Here is a 21,637-nt window from a genome sequence, read left to right as displayed (position 1 = left end):
GATGGCACACAGAAGAGACCAGACAAATGTGTGTGAACTCTCCTACACACACACACACACACACACACACACACAGTTACTTCGACTTGTTAGTAAAGTTTATACTGGATTTACAGCATGCAAATCATGAGGGAATAGATCTGAGTTGTGAAGACCACAAACACTGTTGAAAACAAAGAGGATGATAGATCCTCCTCACAGCTGTCAAGGCAAGAAACAACACACTGTAGGCTTGTGTGAACGCCACAAACAAAAAACATCACAATTTAACTGCATTGATTAGTTTCTGGATATCCACAAAACAGCAAGAAATAGCAAAATAAAAACTCAAAAGAAAAGAAACAAAAACAAAAAAATTCAAAGATCAGTACACCAGAGTGTCTCTTTAAAACTGTAAAAACTCAGATTTTTGGTTAGAAGCAAAAACAAGCCAAAAAAAAAAAAATCTACAAGGATCCATCTAATGACAATATTTTAGTTTATCTTACGATGATGGACAGTTTATCATCCCTAATGAGAAGTTTAAGATACAAAATCTCCTTAACTGCATAACACACCAAAAAATTTAAAAAAAGCCAGTGAGTCCTTCCAATACTGATCCAAACATAGTTCCAAGAATCCCACTAAAATGTATTTACAAAAGGAAACACTTAGAAAAGGTCAATCAAAGTTAAAACAAAAGGCCCCATTCATTCATCAGTGCCTTGATCACTGTCCAGACAGTAGCTTATCAGCTAATGACTATAAGCTCACAATGGAGTTAAGATCAAGAGCTTGTGCACAAGTACTGTTGAGTGTGTTAAAGACTTTGGCAACGTAATATTAGATCTTTTTTTTTTTTTTCTTTTTTTTGCTGTCCCTGAACTTTCGGCAACAATTACTGTAAACAGACCAAAACCTTTTCAAACACATTTAAACCACATTCAACTAAACACCTTCAAAGAGCGGCAAACCTAACAAATATTTCAAAAACATGAAAAATTAAATCGCCTACTTAATACCAGCTCCACTCTGAGACTAAAATTCAAGGCAACTTACCACTGTGAGCTCTTGAATGAATGGTGTGTGAAATTTGAATGAGGGTGTTCTGACTCAAGGTTGCAGTAGTTAAGTGTGGTTCGAAGCATACTTCACCACTGCCAGCAAGACAGTGTTTATAAACATGAGACAGCAGTGACCTATGAACCTAACAGCAGATAGGTTGGGGCAAAGCAGGACCTATTTTTAAGAGCACACCCTCTCAGCAGCAGCAGAGCCTGGAGTGTTTCCTGACTCGAGTCTTTGTTGTGCTTGGCATTTATTGGAAACAACAGAATCTCTATTTAGTGTTACTGCTTAATTGTGTGTTGCACAAGATAATATAAAACATAAGCAGGATAAATCAATTTGAAGGGGGTTTTTCTTTTCTCTCTGAAAATTATTCAGCCCATTTTGCGCACACATATACATGAATGGATATAAAATTGATTTCACTGAGCGTTCAACAATGTAATCACAATTGTTTCAGCACATGTTAAGCAAATAATCCTAGCATTACCAGTGTTTCCCACACACACTTTACTTGGGTGGGCTGCTGAGGTATATAAATGGGTACCTGACTATATTTGGCAACTTACAATTTTTATTTATTTATTTTTTTCCTGTCTGAAAAAACAGCACCATCCAACTCAGACAATCCTCTAACACTTGTGTTTAAAGCCCCAGCTCTCATGTTTCCCATCTCATGTTTTCCCTACTGGCTGTCTTGTTGGCCAGTTGATGTTGTCGGGGTCCTCGATATCATTCAGCTGCTTCCCCAGAGAGGATCTTGTCCTACGCTGGGATGAACTCCAACACTGTCTTGTACTGCAGCTGGTTGGTAGATCCACTATGAGCTGGAGGGCCACTCTAACCAGAATCTGAAGCAACTAGAGAAAGTGGAGAACAGGTTCTTGTGCGGCAATGCCGAGCTATCCGATGCCAGCTGCGGTCCAATTGCAGCCTCGAGACTCAAAGTACTTTGAAAATGAAAAACTTGCAATAAGAACTGTAAAAACTGTTTATCCCCTACATATAAAAAAGTTGGTGCATGCCAAAAAGGTTTCTGCCTTCAACACAGGACTGGGATTTTAGCAAGTTTATTTTGCACATGGGATTTTCATTTTGTTTGTTAAATGACCAAAAAATAAAAGGAAAATTCACAGAGTTTTGTTAAGTAAGGGTGAACAAACTCTCTGACTTAACTAAATATGGACGAGGTGGTCACACCCCAAACCCAATTTTGAGCCAAGAAAAACCCTGCATCCGCACATGTACCCCCAGATCCCCAGCACAGCCACAAATAGAATCTGAATGTGTGGGAAATTTGATTAGACAGGGCATTACAATAACTTTTCACTCACCGAATACTTCTTCTCCTGCTTGGCCCCCAGTCCTGGTGTAACAACTCTTCTGAAACTTGCACACTGAAAAAAATAATAAGATAGGCAGAGAAGTGAGAGTCAGACTTTTGCATAAAGCAAATGTGAAGAAGTATTCAGGTCGTACCAAGTTGAATAATGTTAATTAATTTCATTAATTGATATTAATCTCTGGCTCTCTTCCACAGCATGTCTTTCTCTCCCCTCAGCCCAACCGGTCGCGGCAGATGACTGCCCCTCCCTGAGCCTGGTTCTGCTGGAGGTTTCTTCCTGTTTAAAGGGAGTTTTTCCTTCCCACTGTCGCCAAGTGCTGCTCATAGGGGGTCGTTTTGACTGTTGGGTTTTCTCTGTATTATTGTAGGGTCTTTACCCATAATACAAAGCGCCTTGAGGTGACAGTTTGTTGTGATTTGGCGCTATATAAATAAAATTGAATTGAATTGAATTGAATTAATTTTACCAGGTAAAATTAGGCTTCATGGGCACAGCTTCAAGATCTGAAAACTGAAGCCCACATGGTAATGCCTTAAACCTAAAATCCAGCAGGGGCGACTCCTAGAGTTTCAAAAAGACATACAGATCTATAGAAGTCTACAGGAAAACTATCCACCAGTTACCTTGATCTATAATCACTGTAAACACGTTTCTAGCAAGTTCATGGACTCAATAGCTAGTTTCAAATCTTGGTGAACACAACAAGATATTCGTTTGGTAGGCTGTGGTCTTCAGAAGGAGAACCAAAGCCAGGTATGCTTTAGGTATGCTTACCTGGTGATTGACAAGTTGATACTGTATGAGCCTCTAATCTCAGTCACAGTCAGATCCACTCTGTGCTCATAATGTTTGATTTCAGAAAGATAACGTGACGATGGCAAAAACACTTGGCTTTGTGAACCAGTGGATGTTGTCACAGTGGCCCTTTTTCCACTGTCCGGGTCCCAGTGCTGGTGCCAGTATTTGAACCGTTTAACATTTTTTCCACTGCAAACGCGCTCTGTGCTCAACCAAAAAAAACGGGTCCAACTCGGGCCCCGCAAGCTAGCTGGTCTCGAACCAAGAACACATGCCGAAAGTGGCAGAAGGGCGTGACTCTGCGATCTCAATGTAGTTTTACACCGCTATTTCACTGCATAGTGTGTATTACATGGGAAAAATGATGCGATTTTCACGGCTGTGAATTAGGTTGGGCTCTGAGGCTGAACTTGCTGCTTTGCGTACGTGTCGTCTTGCTCGTAATCGCTGTCTGTGTTTACCTCTGTGCTGCACACAGATGCTGCAGTAGTTTGGTTTGGACCATAAAATATGTTCGCAGCACAAGAAAGGGGAGTGTGTTCTCCCACGTTTGTGCCCTTCAGCTTCCACATCCAGACGAGGACCCACCCACACTCATACATAAAGGAGCATGTCCAGAAAGCGCGGTGGAAACGCAGGCCCGTTCTTAAGCATTTCACCAGTTCGTTGAAACCGACACCCGCACTGGCACCTTGGCGGTGAAAACGTAGTAACAGATGCCCATCTTTTATATACAGTCTTAGGTAAGCCACAACATCTCTACTTCCTGTAGGAGAACTGATCCACTGTGCTACTACAAAATTTGTGTTTGATTTTGTTTCTGTTTTGGGTGAAAACACTGAAATGTAAGATTCTGGATAAGAAGCATTTATGACAGACATTCTACTGTCAATGTAAACCTCTAGTAGATTAGGAATACAGCTTTTGGCCAATTTGCCCAAGGAACTACAACCGCGATGAAGATACTGATAGCCAGACAATAAGTCCATAAATGGAGCAGGGCCGCAATAAGGCAAACAGGAGGGGAGATAAGACAAAAACAGATCCTAATTGTTACATACTCCCCGAGGACTATGGCAGACAAATTTAATCTTTACACCAGATAGTACAAATTTAGAAAGAGTGGCTATAGAACCTCTTTTATTTACTTATTTTTATTTAAAATTGCTGTTTGCACCTTCTTGTGATTGACAGACAGAGCAATGAAAAGAACAAGAAAGAAGAAGTGCAGTTTCACCAACTGTGAAACTAAGATGTTTACCAGAGAAGCGGAGAAAAGGAAATGGGCTTTTTTGCAGTCTCAGCTCTAGGATCACAAACAGAAGCAAAACTACCAAAAAGGAAAAAGTAACAAAGGCGATAAGCTGTAAGTTCACAGAAATGTAGCTTGGCCAGGTGGCCATACATGGTACACGTATATAATACATGGTCACAGTCATTTATACTATCCACAGTCACCAGTGATAATAATAACAAGAGGCAAAAATATATTAATACCACCTGTATTAACTACCTGTTTTAACTGCACAACATCAGGCTTGACTTGCCCTTGAAAATGTGCGTACACATGGCCTGAAGTCTGACTGAGGTTTGCACATTTCATAATTATTTTTATGATATATTTTACAACAGAATAATAACATTTAATATGTTGGAATTTTTGTTTGTTTTTCCCAAAAAGCCAATAAATCCAACACCAGAACATCCCAAGATAACGTGTTATCACTTTTTAACGAAGCATGGCTGCATGGGGATTTTTGCAGCTCAATCACTACGTGGACTTTTCTTTGGTGTGTCCTGATATGATTTTTGAATCTGGCAATAAAGGTAAATGGAGGGTGGACAATGTGCTTACATGAACAGTAAACAGTTTAGGCAACACAACAAATGAGAGAGCTGCTGAATTTTAGGCTGTTCTTCCTTCCCTGAGGATTATGGGGATATTGTGATTTGTGCCATTTATGCACCCCCAAGGAGAACTACAACCCAATTGCACAGCTGCAATATGCACCAGATGCTCCCACCCCCATTTTAAAAGATTTTGACCACTGGCAGCTTTAAATGTCTTCCCCTGGGTTTGAACAGTATCTAGAAATCTCTTGAACGCATATACATCCAGAGAAAAACCACCACTGCTCAATCCTGACCCCAGAACTGTTAAGCTCACATGCATAATGTTTAGTTTGAGGAGCAAACCTCTTCAGTTTCGTCCATCAAGACCACTTAAACCCTGAAGCGCTCTCCTTGAGCACACTTTGGTATCCATGACTTGAAAGCCAAAGAAGTCCTCTGTGTGTAATATTAATTTAGTTGTGGATGCTGTGATATCCCAAAAGGCAACTGACCTGTGTCCCAAAAAAACAGGACAATACATTTGAGGTGAGAGGCTTGTATTCAGAAAAACTTTTGTGCTTCTACACACAAAATTAATCTAAACGTAGCACAAAAGTAAGAACATTTGTGTTTGGTCGATTATTTCTTTGTTGCAAGAAAAAAAGCATCTGTTGGTGGATCAGCAGAGCTGAGTATGTGGCTTGTGCCCATGAAAAACTGAGATGATTTGGCAAGTTTTTCACACATACTCAACTCAGCTGATCAACCCGCAGATGCATTTTTCTTATAAATGTGCCACCATTTAAGAGGAAATAAGCAGGCTTTCCAATGGTATAAGATTTACTGCCAAGAAACACTGTTACAACAAAGAAATAATCAACCAAACACAAATTTGCTTACTTTTTGTGCTAAGTTTCTAAGGGCTAATAACAGCTGAATGCCTACTGATTCACTTTGTAAACTGGGACTATCACATGAGCAGGAATGTGTCAAGTAGCCAAGCTGTATAACTGAAAAACTTAACACCAAACTTACAAATAACTCCTTTTTCTGAAACCTTATTGTTATACATTAATCTTCAAAAAGACGTCCTTGTTTCTTTTCAAAGTTGTTGATACCTGAAGGAATGCTGTTATTTCTCCCAAAGAAAAAAAAAAAAAAAAACCCAACTTTGACCCCTAAGCTGGTTCATATGATTCTCACACGACCATACACATCCCTCTTATCTCGGCATGAGGCCGGTGTCTGCAGGGAAACAGGAATGAAGCAAAACATTAAATCTGGTATTAAAGATATGCAAGTGAAACCTCTCATGTTAACAGATACAAAACAATTATATTAGTTTGTGCCAAACAAAACAATATAGAGATATGTCTATATGATTACTTTCTCACATAGAATATTTTACTACAACTCCAGAGAGACACTAAAAAGGCAATAAATGTACACATGGTTTCCAAAGTATTGCAATATTTTGAGCTCTTGAAGTGTGATAAATTTCCCCAAAAAGTTTCACAGACCTGTGATGGTTACATCAGGCAGGATTATGCCTCCACTTTTTGACCCACACTACTAAGCCAAGAAGCTACACAACTAAAACCTTGAGCCAAGTGGGGAATGGGAACACAACTTTCTTCTTGACACAGAAAAATAAAAACATGTCAAAGTAGAGAGTTTTCTTAGTAAGGCCTCAGGCGTATGTAAGAGGGCAGATGTCAGCTGCCACATGGACAAAACTCCCAGCAGATGGTCTGGGGAAAGCATGAAGGATCACAGTCTGTGTGGCAGGAAAAGAAACACACGACACACCTGAGTTTAAGTCATGCATCTCAGCAGACAATCACCAAAAACAGCAGGGAACATAACAGGTTGTGATTGTTTTTTAGCTTACACGTAACTGTTGTCCTAAGCAGTCATTCAACAGTGGTGAGACATTACAACACTGAAAACATCAAGTAATTACAACTTAACTACCTCATAAAGCACAAGCAAGCATACACTTTGCAGCTACAGAGGGACTACTTTGGTCAAACTGTGGGCACGCATTTACTAATGTTGAAGAAACGGTGATCAAGTTAGTCATCTCAACAGGTGAAACCAGCAATCCTCTTATCAGAAGTAGTTATTCTGTATATGCACCATCTAGCATAATTACCACAAGTACCATCCTGTCATAAGCTGCAATGCAGATTTCATTATAGCAGACTCAGCACAGGTGGTGGGTGAAGACACATGTTTTACTATGAGCTGATCCCTTTGTCAGCAGCTGAACAACAAGGTAAATGAATAACCCAAGAAATCCTTCCAAAAACACTTAAATGTCCATGTAAGACAAATCTGGGAAAACAAGGTTGACACATGCCATATGGTTAAACCCAAACATCCCACTGGGGTTTGAAATTAGGCTGTCAGCTACCACGACACATTCAGGTTCACATGTAAACAGACCGCAACCCCCCCTTAAACTCCTCGCAGTCCAAGAACGTGACAACAAACACCACATCTAGTTTAGATCTTGCAGTTTGATGCCACTGAGTCACTTGTACACTGATGCTTACAGTTATGAATTCTGCGGGCAAACTCAAGAAGTTAGCAAAATGACGAGGCTGCTGTGGTGAGACGCAGGTGCATTGCTGATGCTCTGTGGCCTGGAAACATGCTCATCACAGTGCAAAAACTCTGCAGTGCTGGATGGTACATATAAAAGTAAACAGAACAATCAGCCAAGGACTACACTACAAAAAAAAACAAAAAAACAAAAAAAAAGTCCAAAGAAGGAATAAATAACAAACCTTACCAAAAATATGCAGTGATGCTTACCTCTGGTTTAAAAATGCGTCAAAAAAAAAAGGCAGGAGTTCACACTACGCCAAAGCAAAATGTTCACAGCAGCACTACCATAACAGGTTGAATGTTTTGAGGCTTGTGAGTCCAGTGATTTAACTAATTTGAGCAGAGAGGCGGGGAGGAACGGAGGGGGAATGTGTGTGACTGCGCATTTCAGCAGTCGGGGATCGACCACCTGACCAACTACTCTTTGTGCACATACGTGAGTGCAGCTACATGTGTACTACTAGGGTATCATGCTCATTTTAATATTTGACTTTTGATGTGAATTAGCAACTTATCAATCGGAAATGGCCCAGAATGCCCTCTGATAGTGTTATCTCAGATCTTATTCATGAAAACCATTAAATGTCCTTTACTAAGATTGCATAAACATTTTAAGCTCATGCACCTCCTAATGCCTGCACCACTGACCCCATGAGTGATTCCATCTTTCTAAGCCATATCTTAACCAAGATTGAGATTAGCTGAATTTATTTATTATCCCTTTGGAAATTACCGGAAATTACCTTGTATCTGTGACAACTGTCAGATAAATACAACAACAAGGAAAAGGTGTTTCAGTTACAGTTACATTATAAACATTTAACAACTGGCTATATAATGGGCAGCATAGTGGTGTGCACAGCAATAAGGGCCTGGGTTCAAATCCACCATCTGGCTGGGGCCCTTTTGTGTGGAGTCTGCATGTTCTCCCCGTGTCTGCATGCACTCTCCTGCTTCCTCCCGCAGTCCAAAGACATGCAGTTCGTGATTCTAAATGGCCCGTAGGTGTGCATGTGAGTGTGAATGGCTGTCTGTCTCTCTCTGTGTTAGCCCTGCAACAAAGTGGCGGCCTGTCCAGGGTGTGCCCTGCCTCTTGAACTATGGCAGCTGGGATAGGCTCCAGCACCCCCTGTGACCCTGAACTGGATAAGCATAGGAAAATGGATGGATGAGCTCCATAACAGCAACTTTACCCTCAATGAAACTACAACAATGTACAAGTAACACAGTTATCACCTGGACCTTTTTTTTCGCGTGGTCCAATCCTTCGACAGCGCCAGGCTGTGTATTTTTTCTGGCTAAAGCCCTGTGGTGGTTGTGTAGGTATAGGGAGGGTGCAACAGGGTGTAATCCGCCACTGAGGATTGCTGACTCTTTCCAAATCACACAGGACTCACAAAGCTGTGTCATACTGTGTTTTTCTTTAAGTATAGCCTTCTTGGGCATGCTTAACATCTTACTGAGTTTGTTCCTATAAACCAAATATAGCAAAATACCAGTCAAGAAAGCAGAACATTAGAATAGTTAACAGCTGCTAGTGAGTACGACTGAAAAACAACCACAAAAGACACAATATGCTATATTTACTGATCATATTATGTTTGCTAAAATAAAATAAACAGATGAGTTCTCCAAATACTACCTTGTAACACTCAAGAAGACGTTAGGCCCCGTCACTGGGCAGACAGTGAAATTAAGGAATACCAGGAGCTCTGTGTAGACGCTCGTCACAGTTACGATATGGCAGCAACAACATTCAGTGCGAAAAACTTTTGCAGTACTGCTTTTACCACAATAAAAGATCTAAACTTTGGCCTTGGGATGGGTGTTGCTTCGCTAAACTTTGATCCACTGCAGACAGTGAAAATGAAAGCTACTGGAAAGTCTTCATCACCCAAATCAGATTCCAAGGGTATTGTTGTTACCTAAAGCTAAACTAGAAACTAAAATTGGGCGTGAAGAAAGAAAAAAAAATGCCTGAAACAATACTGTGCACTGACAAACCAACTGCAATGAAATATACACTCAGCCACTCCATTAGGTACACTGTTCAACTGTTCTTTAATGCAAATACCTAACCTGCCAATCACATAAAAGTAACAAAGCATTTAAGCATGTCACATGGTCAAGCTCAGCTGCTAAAGTTTAAATGCAGCATCAGAATTACTATGTTTTCCCACACTGTAGTGTTGGAAAGGTTTGACATGCAGAACAAATACACCAGTCAGGTCTATGTTTACAAAGGCCAACAGCTGGCAGTAACTTTCTGAAAGGGCTTGAACTATCCAGTATTAAGGTGGCATTAGTTTCAATTAATAATCAATGGCTAGAAGGTAAAACAAGAAAACATCATGGCCATTTTAGTAATTGCACTGCCGGACAAGCCTTACACAAAAAATGATTGGCAAACACACAGGCTGCAAATAATGTACAACCATTTATTAGACACAAATCACTAAAAGCAACTGTAGAGTAAGTCTGGGCGTGTTGATCACACTAGCAGTTGCCCAGTTAAACAGTGACGGTCTGCTTTTGGCACTTATGCCAATTGTTGTGTCAGCCAGCCTTAGTTTATGGTAGTTGGTGAGTGGGTCAGCTCATGTAGGTCAGAGTTGTGGCTGAATTGCAGCAACACTGAGACAACGCCATCAGTCAAGGCCAAATATGGCCCATGGAAAGCTGCAGATGCAGGCCACACTTTGGCCAACGACTCATTGCTATTTAGATGGGAGGCTATTCTTGGATGTTAGAACTGATTTCACAGTCAGCGTTGCTCAGTATAATGCCCTTACACTGAAGAGACTTTTTCCTCCATGGACCCGAAACAGAAATTTCAAGGACACATAATATCTAATTTTAACAAAAAACTTCAATCTGCAATGTGACCCACATTTGTTGTTTGCCATCTTTGTATCCCAGTGTAATCTATAAATAAGCAACAAAATCATTCTTCAAACACTTACACATACATGCCTGTGTTTTCTCCACACACACACACACACACACACACACACACACACACACACACACACACACACACACACACACACACACACACACACAGTAAGCCAAGTTTAAGAGTTTAGCAAGCAAAGCTGAGTCCAAAACACAATTTAAGCTAGAGTGCATAATTAATGTCAAGGACAAATTTGGTCCCATTGATAAAATAGATGAACTCAGAGGGTTTCCATCTGTCCTTGCTGGAACCAGATGCTCCTTTTTTCAGCACTGTCATGCCTATCAATCATAAATATGCATCCTAAGATGTAAATCTTAAGAACTTTAGATGTTCTTCAGTACATTACAAAGCAGCATTTATTCATTCAGCCCTGTAAGAATTTTAAAATGTGCAATGTACAGTGGGCGTCTAATATCTGTATGCTACATGCTCCAATCACGTGCTGCTTGCAGAGTCACGTGAAAAAGACTACACAGTCCTGGAACAGCATTTCAGTCTGGGTGAGGCTTGGACTTTAACTGGCCAATTGCAACACCTTGATTCTTTTCTTTGTCAGTCATTCTGTTGCAGATTTGCTGCTGTGGGATCATTTTCCTGTCACATGATCCAAATTCAGGCAAGTTTTAGCTGTCAACTTGATGGCCTGACATTTAACTCTAGAATTTATCTATCTTTAACCCTTTGGAGTCGACACATGTGCTGTCTCCAGGTGTATGTCTCAGGTGTTCCAATCACTTCCGTGGCCACAGGTGTATAAAACCAAGCACCTAGGCATGCATACTGCTTCTACAACATTTGTGAAAGAATGAGTCGCTCTCAGGGGCTCAGTGAATTCCAGCATGGTACCGTGACAGGATGCCACCTGTGCAACAAGTCCAGTTGTAAAATTTCCTCAATACTAAATATTCCACAGTCAACTGTTAGTGGTATTATAACAAAGTGGAAGTGACTAGGAATGACAGCACAAAGTGGCAGGCCACGCAAAATAAGTGGGGTCAGCAGATGCTGAGGTGCTTGATGGAATGGGTTTCCATGGCCAAGCAGCTACATCCAAGCCTTACATCACCAAGCACAATGCAAGGGTTGTGGTGTAAAGCATGCCACCACTGGACTCTAGAGCAGTGGAGATATGTTCTCTGGAATGACGAATCATGCTGCTCCATCAGGCAATCTGATCTGTTATGGTATAGGGTTGTTTTTCAGGAGTTGGGCTCATATGTAGACTGTATGATAACACCTATTACTGTACTGAAGCCAAGAAGCAGTTATATGTACCATCCAGCACAGGTTTTTTTTTCTCTACAATTTGCTTTGGTGTGTTCATAAGAATAGCTGAAGAACAAATTGCACACACACACAAGCTTCTGCTGCCAAAACAGCTACATTTTCTTCTTAATTTAAATCCCAAAGTTTCCTTTTGGCACATTTCAGTTCCATCTCTTCCGTTTCATTTCACACAGCTTCCTGTTGGTTACTAGTAGGTATAATAATAATAATTAAATATAAATATATATATATATAAATATATATATATATAGACACACACACACACACACACACACACACACACACACACACACACACACACACACAGGAGAATGGCCAGTACAGTTAACTAAATTTCAATTTCAGCTTAAATATACTCTATGAATAATCATCTCAGCTTACATTATTTTAAAATCAGGATAATTTGATTATTCTGTTTCATTTGTTGCACTTTTTGTGTTTTTCAGCACATTTCCTTTTGTCACTCCCTAAAACATAAAATTCACCCATGTTTATCTTTATTTTAAGCCTTGATTATACTTTCTGTGTCTGTGAGCCCACTACAGTTTGAGTGACATAAATTTTAGTGAGCGTGAGGTTGCATGTGGATGTCCATGTTCCTGCCTGTTTTCTGTGACTGTGCAAACTTGTCCACAGAGAATTTCCATTACAATGCACCATTGGACTTCAAAGAAATATAACATGAATGACCACTCAGCCCCTGGGTTTCCAGCCTTCAATGTCTGTGTCCGCAAAGAAGTATAATCAAGGTATTGTTAGAGTCTAAGGAAATGTACAGTTAAAAGGACATGAATTATCAATAATCCAGAAATCAACAAATTGAATATATGAATAATCATCATGTCAATATTTACCAAAATAGCTTTATTCATAGTTTTTGGGATAATCAAAGGCTGCCAATCTGGAACCACGACATAAAAGATGTCACAGTTCTTTCATTTGGGACTGCCCAAAATCAGCTATTGTGTACCTGGTTTTAGGGAGTAAAGGGAGCATATCCCAACAGCCTTTCTTCATTCTGATTTTAATGTGAACAACGCTGGGGTGCGAACGGAATAAACATTTCTAGTTTATTCACTGTCTTGACTGCTGGTTAAATCATGCATGTTGAGCCCTCAATGCACAATTACGGTTACATAATGTTAAACAAGTAAATGAGACCTGCATTATCTGTAACTCTTCCTTTTCTTGGCCTCTTTATTTGACTTGCACTTTTGTCACAGACTGGTAACACCAAGATGTCAAAGTATATTCTGTTAGCCAAAGTCACCAATTCAGCTAGCATCCTTAAGCCAGACCAAAACACTCCTAAATAACTGAGTGTGCATCCTGCAGTGGTTTTTTCAACAGTTTTCCAACCAAACTGGAAATACAGTATGATGAAGTAGCAGGAATCCATGTATTTCAATTTCAATGTGATTCATTGTATTAAATACACCAAGTAAGTCACTGTGGTATGAACTTTTTTTTTAGTCTTTCTGGTTGCATTAAACCTAACATCTCTTCCAAAGTGCCAATGTTAAAGTAGAGCATACTCACAGGAAAGGTGGTGGACCATAACAAGAGTGAAAGTCTTGTGAATTTTTTTAATTTACCTGCACCAGTTATTATTTTGTACTTAGTTTTTCTTCACCTTGAATTTTTTATTTTCAATTAAATTTAGTTTCAGTTAGTTTTCACAGTAGGCCTGCTTATTTCGGCTTAGTTTTTATTAGCCACAGTGTTACTTTAGTCATAATAACATGGGTGGGATTTGTCAGGGCCAAGATTTTGGGAATTTCAGAATAGGTATTACAACACTTCATGTCACACAGACTGACACTTGCCAGAAGATATATATATATATAAAAAAAAAAAAAAAGCATTTATGAATCACCCAATATTAAAAGTCATGTTTCATTAGTTTAGGTAACTCAGACATTTCCACAACTTGTTTTTGTTTACTAGAATTAACCTGTCAGCTTATAAATATATTATTGAGTTATGAGCCTCCCCCCCCAATCTCTTCTTTCAGGATTCCTCAAGGGCAAAAAATAAATAACCAAGTATCATTACCAGGGCTTTCAGCATTTTATTGCAAATTAACACTGCACAAACAAGATTAAAAGGACCACCATTCACCTACATGTAGAAGACTCAAATAAAAACAGACATACTGAAGCTTTAACTCATGCTGGCTGTCAAACATTGCAGACACACCTGTGGATGGGGCGACTCTAAAGCAGGTACAGAATTTACTCTACTACACCCATTTTCAAGCTTTAGCTAATAATTCCCTTGCACATTTAGATTATTATTGATTAATTTAACAGCAATTAAAGTAAATTAGTTTTTTTTTTTGTGGTCCAGTAAAACTCTACTGGGGAGGACGGTGTTCGACACTGAAAACAGATCATTGATTAAAAGAGAATGTCTTGAAAATATACTTCTAGTTTTTTTAAATTCATTAAACAAACAATACAAATTTCAGTTTTAAGTAAACAAAGCTACCTGTAATCAAATTGGTCTGTATGCAGACAATTAACTATGACCCTAATGATTTCAATTAAGCCTACGAACATTGTTGATGCTGAGAAACTGGGTGCAACACAATAACTGAATATTTATCAGGAGGGAGTGTACCGCATGAATGCCAGTTTAGCATGTCACCAAAACCAGTCTCGCAATCTAGCTTCCCACCCATGCAGCGTCAATTCAGCACGGAGCGTGAAAATCGGGTCCAATTTCAAAAATAGATCAATCACACAAGTTAAGACTATCTGCCTATCGCTTATCAATGCACTGATCATAAGGAGGGCTGAACGCCGCACGTGGTGCGAATAATCTCAGACTAAAGCGTGCTCCTCTTCCGCGTCCTTGAGACGTGAGTTCAATACGACAGCGTTTAAAAAGACTAAATAAGTAAAAATAACTAGTCGCTAATGTTCAAAACCTCGCAATAACCCACAGAGCTACTATTTAAAAGTATATCATCCTCTTTGCTCCCAGAGTCAGACCCTTCTCGGAAAGCTAACGCTAGCCTGGAAAGGAAGACAACAATCCAACCAGCTAACATAAGCTAGCAGACGACTCACAGGAAATTAGCTCACAGTCTGCAAAGACCAACGATATAAAATACGGTCTTATGTTTCGTTACAAATGTTCGCAACAGCGGCGAACAAAATCTACGAGCCGTAGCAAACGCTGCCCGGATCCATGTTGTGGGAGTGAATGATAACAAATGGGTTTTTTTTTTATATAGTTACCTCACTCGAGTGCCGTGTGCATCTCCTCTCCGCTCGGTACCAAAAAAAAAAAAAGTCAGTCAATTATACGTCAGCACACGAGTGACCAGCTCATTCACCAACGCTACTTGGGAACTTTACGTAGAGTTTGCAGGAACGGTTCTTTTGTCTACGTAATCTGCGTAATCAGTGCGCCGAACAAAGCGCTGACGTTTCTTTCCGCCAAATTGTGTCTGGGCCATCATATGACTGTCTGCGGAGTGTGTGTTCTTTTTCAGGCTGTTTTTAAACAAGAAAACTGGAAAGCAATTAAACGTCACAATCCATAGTTTTCAGTGACGTGAAAACTATGGATTAGGGAAAGCAGGGGCAATTTTAGATGTTTTTTTTTTTTTTTTTACTTTTTTAGCTTATAAGAAATTATATGTGCAATAAGTAACAATACAACTGACAAAGTCTCAATAATAAGAACAAAGCCATAATATTAAATTTAATGCAAGAGCAGATTTTTTTTAAAGAAAGTTCTATTAAACCACAATATCTTCAATAAAGTCAATCCTTAAATAAATTACAATTTACAATGCTTTGGTTATTTATTTATTTTGCACAAGGTTATAATGAATTACTTTGGCCTGTGTTGTTTATAATATATGTGCTTCTGGCAGTACATCCTCATTTTTATTTTTCCTGGGTCTTATACAACAAATGACTTTTCAATCACTGATGCAGGCAAACTAACATTTAGAGGAACTTTGCTTTTGTTTTTTGTTTTCTTTCTACCAGACTGTGTCAAGGCTGTCATGTGACTTTTTTGTAAAATGAAAACTTTACATTTAGATAATAACTTACAGAAACACAACAAATAATTAATAAATTTTCAATAATGTGGAAAACCCTAAAATATTAATTATATTAATGCATAATGGAAAAAAAAATCACTCATGCTAAACTAGTGCATCTCTATTAAAGTCACAGTGTGTAAATTAATTACAAAGCATGTTCCAAGTTTTTGATGCAAGAAAACCTGCACTAAAACTTTAGACAGCAAAAGAATAAAATCTAAAAAAGAAAGGTCAAGCTAAAATGATGCAGCTAGTTTTCCCTGGGCAAACACATTCACTGTTGATTTAGCACTGAAAATGTTTAATCTTCAATAACTGCTGCAAGAACAGAAATCACTCATTATTTTGGTGATAAATTATTTCCTTTTAAGTAATAGTGGATTGAAAATGATTAAATATATTCAAAATCCATTTAGTGAGCAGTGTGTATTGTTTGTTAATAGATTATATCTATCAATATATATTCATTTTTTAAAGGTTTCAGGAAAAGAAATGAGAACTGAGAGAACTGTACAGATAGCAACCACCTGAAAAAGTGAACAAAGCCGTCCTCGGATGAATACACCCTCTAATTTTAACTCACATCCTCATTACTTACAATCACTGGCTATGTGAGATTAAGGTCATCAACTTTGCTCTGACAACAAACGTGCGGTGATTACAGGGAGTTCACAACGTTTTACAAATATGTTGGAGAAGCTGATTGTCTCATTGTGTCAGTCAACCTTTCCAGTGAACTGAAAACCACATTTTAACCTTCTGTTTGTTTTACTTTAGTCTTCATTGACTCCACAGATGTCCCAGTGACGCGCTCCAAAAATTCAGTCAAAGGTGGCACACAAAAACACAAATGAGGGGTCTATAAGAAGTCTAATTTAAATTCTACTCAAAGTATTCAAATTACCATTGGTGTAAACTGAACATGACCAAAAGGGAGTGCGTCAGACAGGGAATGTACAGAGGCTGAATAAGCAATTTAAATGAGCTGAATCTTCCTTTTTTTAATGTGCTGGTTCCTTATTTACTTTAACCAAATACGCAGCTTGTAGTCCAACAGAATATTTAAAAACTACTGCAAGTACTCTACAATAATCAGAATGAAGCTTGTTGAGAACATAACTGAATATTTTAACTTTTTGTGATCAGTGTTTGTTTCATAATAAACAGCTTGAGCATTTTTTTTCTTTTAGTAATTGAAAATCTGCATCTGTATTATCACTGGGAGATGCAGAGGATCCTAGCTACCACCGAAGGCACAGAGGTCATGTCCTCCGCACTGTTTTTGGAAATATGGGTAATTTTAATCACCTATACGCAGATCTATATTTAGATTTTATTATATTCCTGATGTGTGGCTCAAAAGGGGGAAAAAAAGAAAGAGATCTTTGAAGACTTACCTTCAAGAATAGGCTCAGCTGATTTTTGCCAAAAACAGGATGTTGACCTTGAAGTTCATGCAGCATATGCATCATCTAAAAAGAGAACTACTCTGGGTCTGGACAACGTCTAATCACTGAGGGGAAATTTTCATTTCCAGCTTCAACAACGTATCTTACAGGATACTTTAGGGGTGGCTGCCTGCCAGCTATAACTCAGTAGAGAGGTGGGTAAAGCAGTAACAACATGACCTCAAAAATGAAGTAAATCTACTACCAAATGAGTTCACACATAAGAAAATCTACCCATCTGAGTCAACCAGTCAAAACCCAGGCCTATAACCAACAGAGATACTGTGTCTGAAATCACTCCATTGAGTCATTCGCTGATGCAGTTCTAACATACTAAGTTTTCTCAATAATGCCCAGTAAAGTTATGCTATGAGATCATTTTTTTGTGTGTCATCATTGACTCTCAGTGAGTAAATAATCTTAATTTGTCACCCTCTAAAACAACTGTATGAGAACATTATATCATGCCAGTATGGGTAGAAAAAGTATATTTATAGCATGAACACAGAGGCTTTGTGCCAATTTTACCTCTGACCTCTCGGTTGGGCCGCAGATGTATTTACACTGGACTTTTTAAACAGCGTATCGAACCAATGAGAATTAAAACATAGCGCTGCAAGGAATCCATCAAGGTGAAATGCTCTGAGATTTCATGTCTGGCCATATTATGTGGTATGGTACAGAAGAGGCTGAGTACAACTGACCTTCACTGCCTGTGTGTAGGTGGCTGTGAGTGTGTGCGCTTGCATGTGCAGGTGAGCGTGAGGCATTCGAACACTCTGAGGGAGCACACAGCTAATTTCAGTCGGCCACGCACCAGCTGGGTCCACTTCCCTGCTCCTCCCCACTCCAGGTTTTCCTCCTCCCCTCCCACCTCATGTTGGCTGTCTCTCGTGATCATAGGGAGATTAATATCAAGTGATTGGCAGCCATGTTCTCGCTTAGCGCTCCAGTCATGGTGCCCCGGGGTCTCTGCCAGTCGTAAAGCAATAGTGGAACTGCCACTGTGGCTTTCACTGTCATTTAGCCAGTACCCAGCCCCAGCAGACAGAGGATGAAAAGTGCCAACGACTGCATTGAATTATGAGCTCAACTCAGCCCCGGCCATATATACAACACAGCACAGGGAGCCATTTCCTGCTGAAATGCCTCTTGCTGCAGATTACTGAGGTAATATTTCCTGGACTGCAACTAGAGTGGTTATGGTCTGCAGGCAATCTACCTGACGCAGCTTTTGCCCATGGAGGTATGACTGGTATGAAAGACGAGGCATTGACTCGTGGTGAAATTGCCCTTTTTATCACACAGTGGTTAAAAAGGTGAGGTGATTTTTAATGAGGACAACTATTATAACGTTTCACACCAACCTCAGGCCATAAGAGGTCGAATAGCTACTATGCACAGTTACAGACACAAGTGAAATAGTTCATTGGAGTTATACAGTATACCCTATTATAAACCTATATTACTGGTGTCAAATTAAGGTCATACATCTTCAATATGTCCTTCCATTTGATGGAAATAGGCACTTGGGGTATGCAGCCTGGCTCTAATATGTGTGTATGTGTGAGTGTGCATGTTCTTGGCTGACATTTTGCTGATACAGAGCAATACTGGCACCCCTGCAGACCTGCTTTAGCTCTGTCCTGGAGGGCAGCCAGTGACAGAAAAAAAAAGAGAGAAAATGGGAACGAAAGGGAGCGATACAACAAGTGACAAGTTTTAAATATCAGTTCATTAGCAACCTGTAAACCCATCTAATGAGCGCTCATGGATTTTTCATTCCCTTTAATCGGGTAAAGGTTGAAGAAAGGTGAAAGCGCTTGCTTGTTTTCCCCTCGGGTTTGTTGTACTTGCCAAAGCTATAACGAACACACATACCACTCCAATAGCCGACCAACACCTACCCACCCTCCCAGCTCACACACTGTCGATCGATGCAAGCAGGGGAAGAGCATCCAACAAGCTCCATTAGGCTGCAGTTGGTCCATATGAATATCCACTGATGTAGTAGATCGACTTCTTGACAGCATTAGTCTTCAGAGACCTGTCCCGAGAGTGCGATTCATCAGCACTCAATTTCTTCTTTGGAAATACAGTTTCTCTAAAATTAGCTCATAAAACATACACTAATTAATCTCTGTGTGCATCCAAAGGTGTTCACATGTCTTGTTCTTAGCCCAGTATCAAGGTGGAGCAAAGTGACCAGTGTAGCAACCGTGTGCTGTTTTCAATATCAAATTATAGAATTAAATTGTAATTGCAAATTATATTTACTTTTTTTTTTGTAATCTTTTGTTCCAAATCACATCTTTGTCATGTTAAAAATGCTTAAAAACACATGAATCCCACAATTATACACAGTCCCCACATGCACACCTCGTTTTATTGACACACTCCACACTAAAGCTCTTGAGTGTTTTTCCCACACCTGCTGGGCTGCGTGGGTATTTGATCAAGTGAACTGCATTCTTGGTTAAATATAATACAATGCCATTATGTTTAATACTTCTTCTTGTTATTTGGTCCAGTAAAATAAGTACAATTATTAAAAGAACTGCAGTTAGATTCTTTAAAGGTACAAATTCAGATTATGTACATAGACGTACAGCATACTGTATGTTTCACATTGGGAAGCACTTATACTGTTTATCACTTTAGGCAGTAGTCATTTTTGAAGTGGATCACAACAACCAGGAGGTTTAATGTTTTTTGTTTCTTTTTAAATAATCTTTTCCAGGTGTGGAGACTTTCAAATAAGACCTAAGGCCATTGTTTGGAGGAGGTTTCTTTTTTTTCTGTTAAGGTTTTCATCTTGGGTAACTCCGACTCCCTCGATAGTAGATTTTATTCATTCTTTTCTTGGAATCAATCTGCTTGATTGTCATGGTCTATTTGCTGAGTACAATTTTCTGATCCAAGTAAACTGGCTGATGGAGGCGTTTTGCTTCAGGTGAAATGGCTCAAATGACTGACCACATATTAGGTATCTGATAAAAATGATCAGATTAGATGTTGTTTTCTGAATCATACAGTACCACAGCTATCTTTTTTCCTCATTTTTTATAAATGAGTGTCTATTTTAAAGGAGACTGTGTCTTTTACATCATTCCTTGCAGCCACAGTTTCCCACTGTCCTTCAGCAGGCTGTTTCCAAAACTATTTACATAATATTTCCATGATTCATGACCACCTACTCTTCCTGTGGGCTCGAGGGGACCCAGGGGCCACACCCTCAGCCAATGAAAATGCTATCTAATGAATAATGAATAATAAAATTTCCTAAAATTGCATCTTTTCTGCAAGTAATAGCTGCAGGTGAAGGCTTCTGACCCTCTTCAAGGGTGGGATCTAAACAGGCCACAATGCAAACTCTGACACAGAAGTCACATCACTCAGTGAGGGAGGGGTTCATGAAAAAAGCTGGTAATTTGTTTGGATTTTCTAGCTTGACATTCACAGAAAAAGTACCCAAATTTCACCTTAATTCACATACTGTTTCTCACAATCTCTGTGAAAAACTTTAAGTCTTAGGACCACTTTTTGTTTGTCCATTTTGGGACATAAAAACTCAACAACAAACTGCCAAACATGAAGTTTAACATGTATCCAGGTTCATAGATTTCTAGGGTTGACATTAGCACTCATTTCTAGGTAGTTTTATGGCCAGAAACAATGGTTAAGAAACTGTAGTCATTTTTTTTCAGCTTTGATTTGGTCTCCATCAGCTCCTGATGGCAGGATTTGTAGCTACTAAAAATTAATCTTTATTCACTAGCTAGTTCACTTATTTTGTCTGCCATGTGTGCAGGTCACATAGACAGACTTTATCAGAGCTACTTTGCTAATGAGAACATGTGGTCAATATAGTTTCTTTTTGTGCATGCTATCAATCATTATCATGGAATAAAGACTATAAAAAGTTAATTGTTTGCCCCGTCTTTTTGATTACGGTATGAAGGCTTTGTAAAGCTACATCTTCTTGTCTTTGTGTTCTCAGTATGACTTGCAAGTTTCATTTGTGTGAACAGTTTCTTGTTATGCTAGTTTAGAATTAGAGTAGTGGCTGCTTTAACTTAGATTCAATGCTAATAAGAGAAACATATTTTTATTCTGCTACATACACAGATCTGTTTCTTTAATGGCAAAGACACACCACGGTGTTCAAGTTCCCATAGGGGTAAACTACTGTATATGAAGTGTGTTATTCAAGGCTCCTTTACAAGAGCTGATTTCTATG

The 21,637-nt window shown here is 39.2% G+C and overlaps 1 protein-coding gene across 5 annotated transcripts in view; it reads right to left on the bottom strand.

The window, feature by feature from the left end:
• slc39a10 (solute carrier family 39 member 10) overlaps positions 1–15,161 on the bottom strand; it is a 35,354-nt gene extending 20,193 nt beyond the window's left edge. The window contains exons 1-2 of one of the 5 annotated variants that reach the window (XM_030758191.1): positions 15,129–15,161; positions 2,382–2,444 (exon numbers count right to left, since the gene is read on the bottom strand). The gene's annotated coding sequence lies outside the window, so the exon portion shown is untranslated. Of the gene's footprint in view, positions 1–1,736; positions 1,853–2,381; positions 2,445–3,167; positions 3,184–7,844; positions 7,863–15,128 lie in introns of those variants that run through there. The other 4 variants (XM_030758192.1, XM_030758193.1, XM_030758195.1 and 1 more) reach the window with 4 other exon arrangements.
• Positions 15,162–21,637: the final 6,476 nt, after the last annotated feature.

Source organism: Archocentrus centrarchus, chromosome 21, assembly GCF_007364275.1.
Source record: "Archocentrus centrarchus isolate MPI-CPG fArcCen1 chromosome 21, fArcCen1, whole genome shotgun sequence".
NCBI lineage: Eukaryota > Metazoa > Chordata > Actinopteri > Cichliformes > Cichlidae > Archocentrus > Archocentrus centrarchus.
This window is presented reverse-complemented; position numbering and strand designations above follow the sequence as displayed.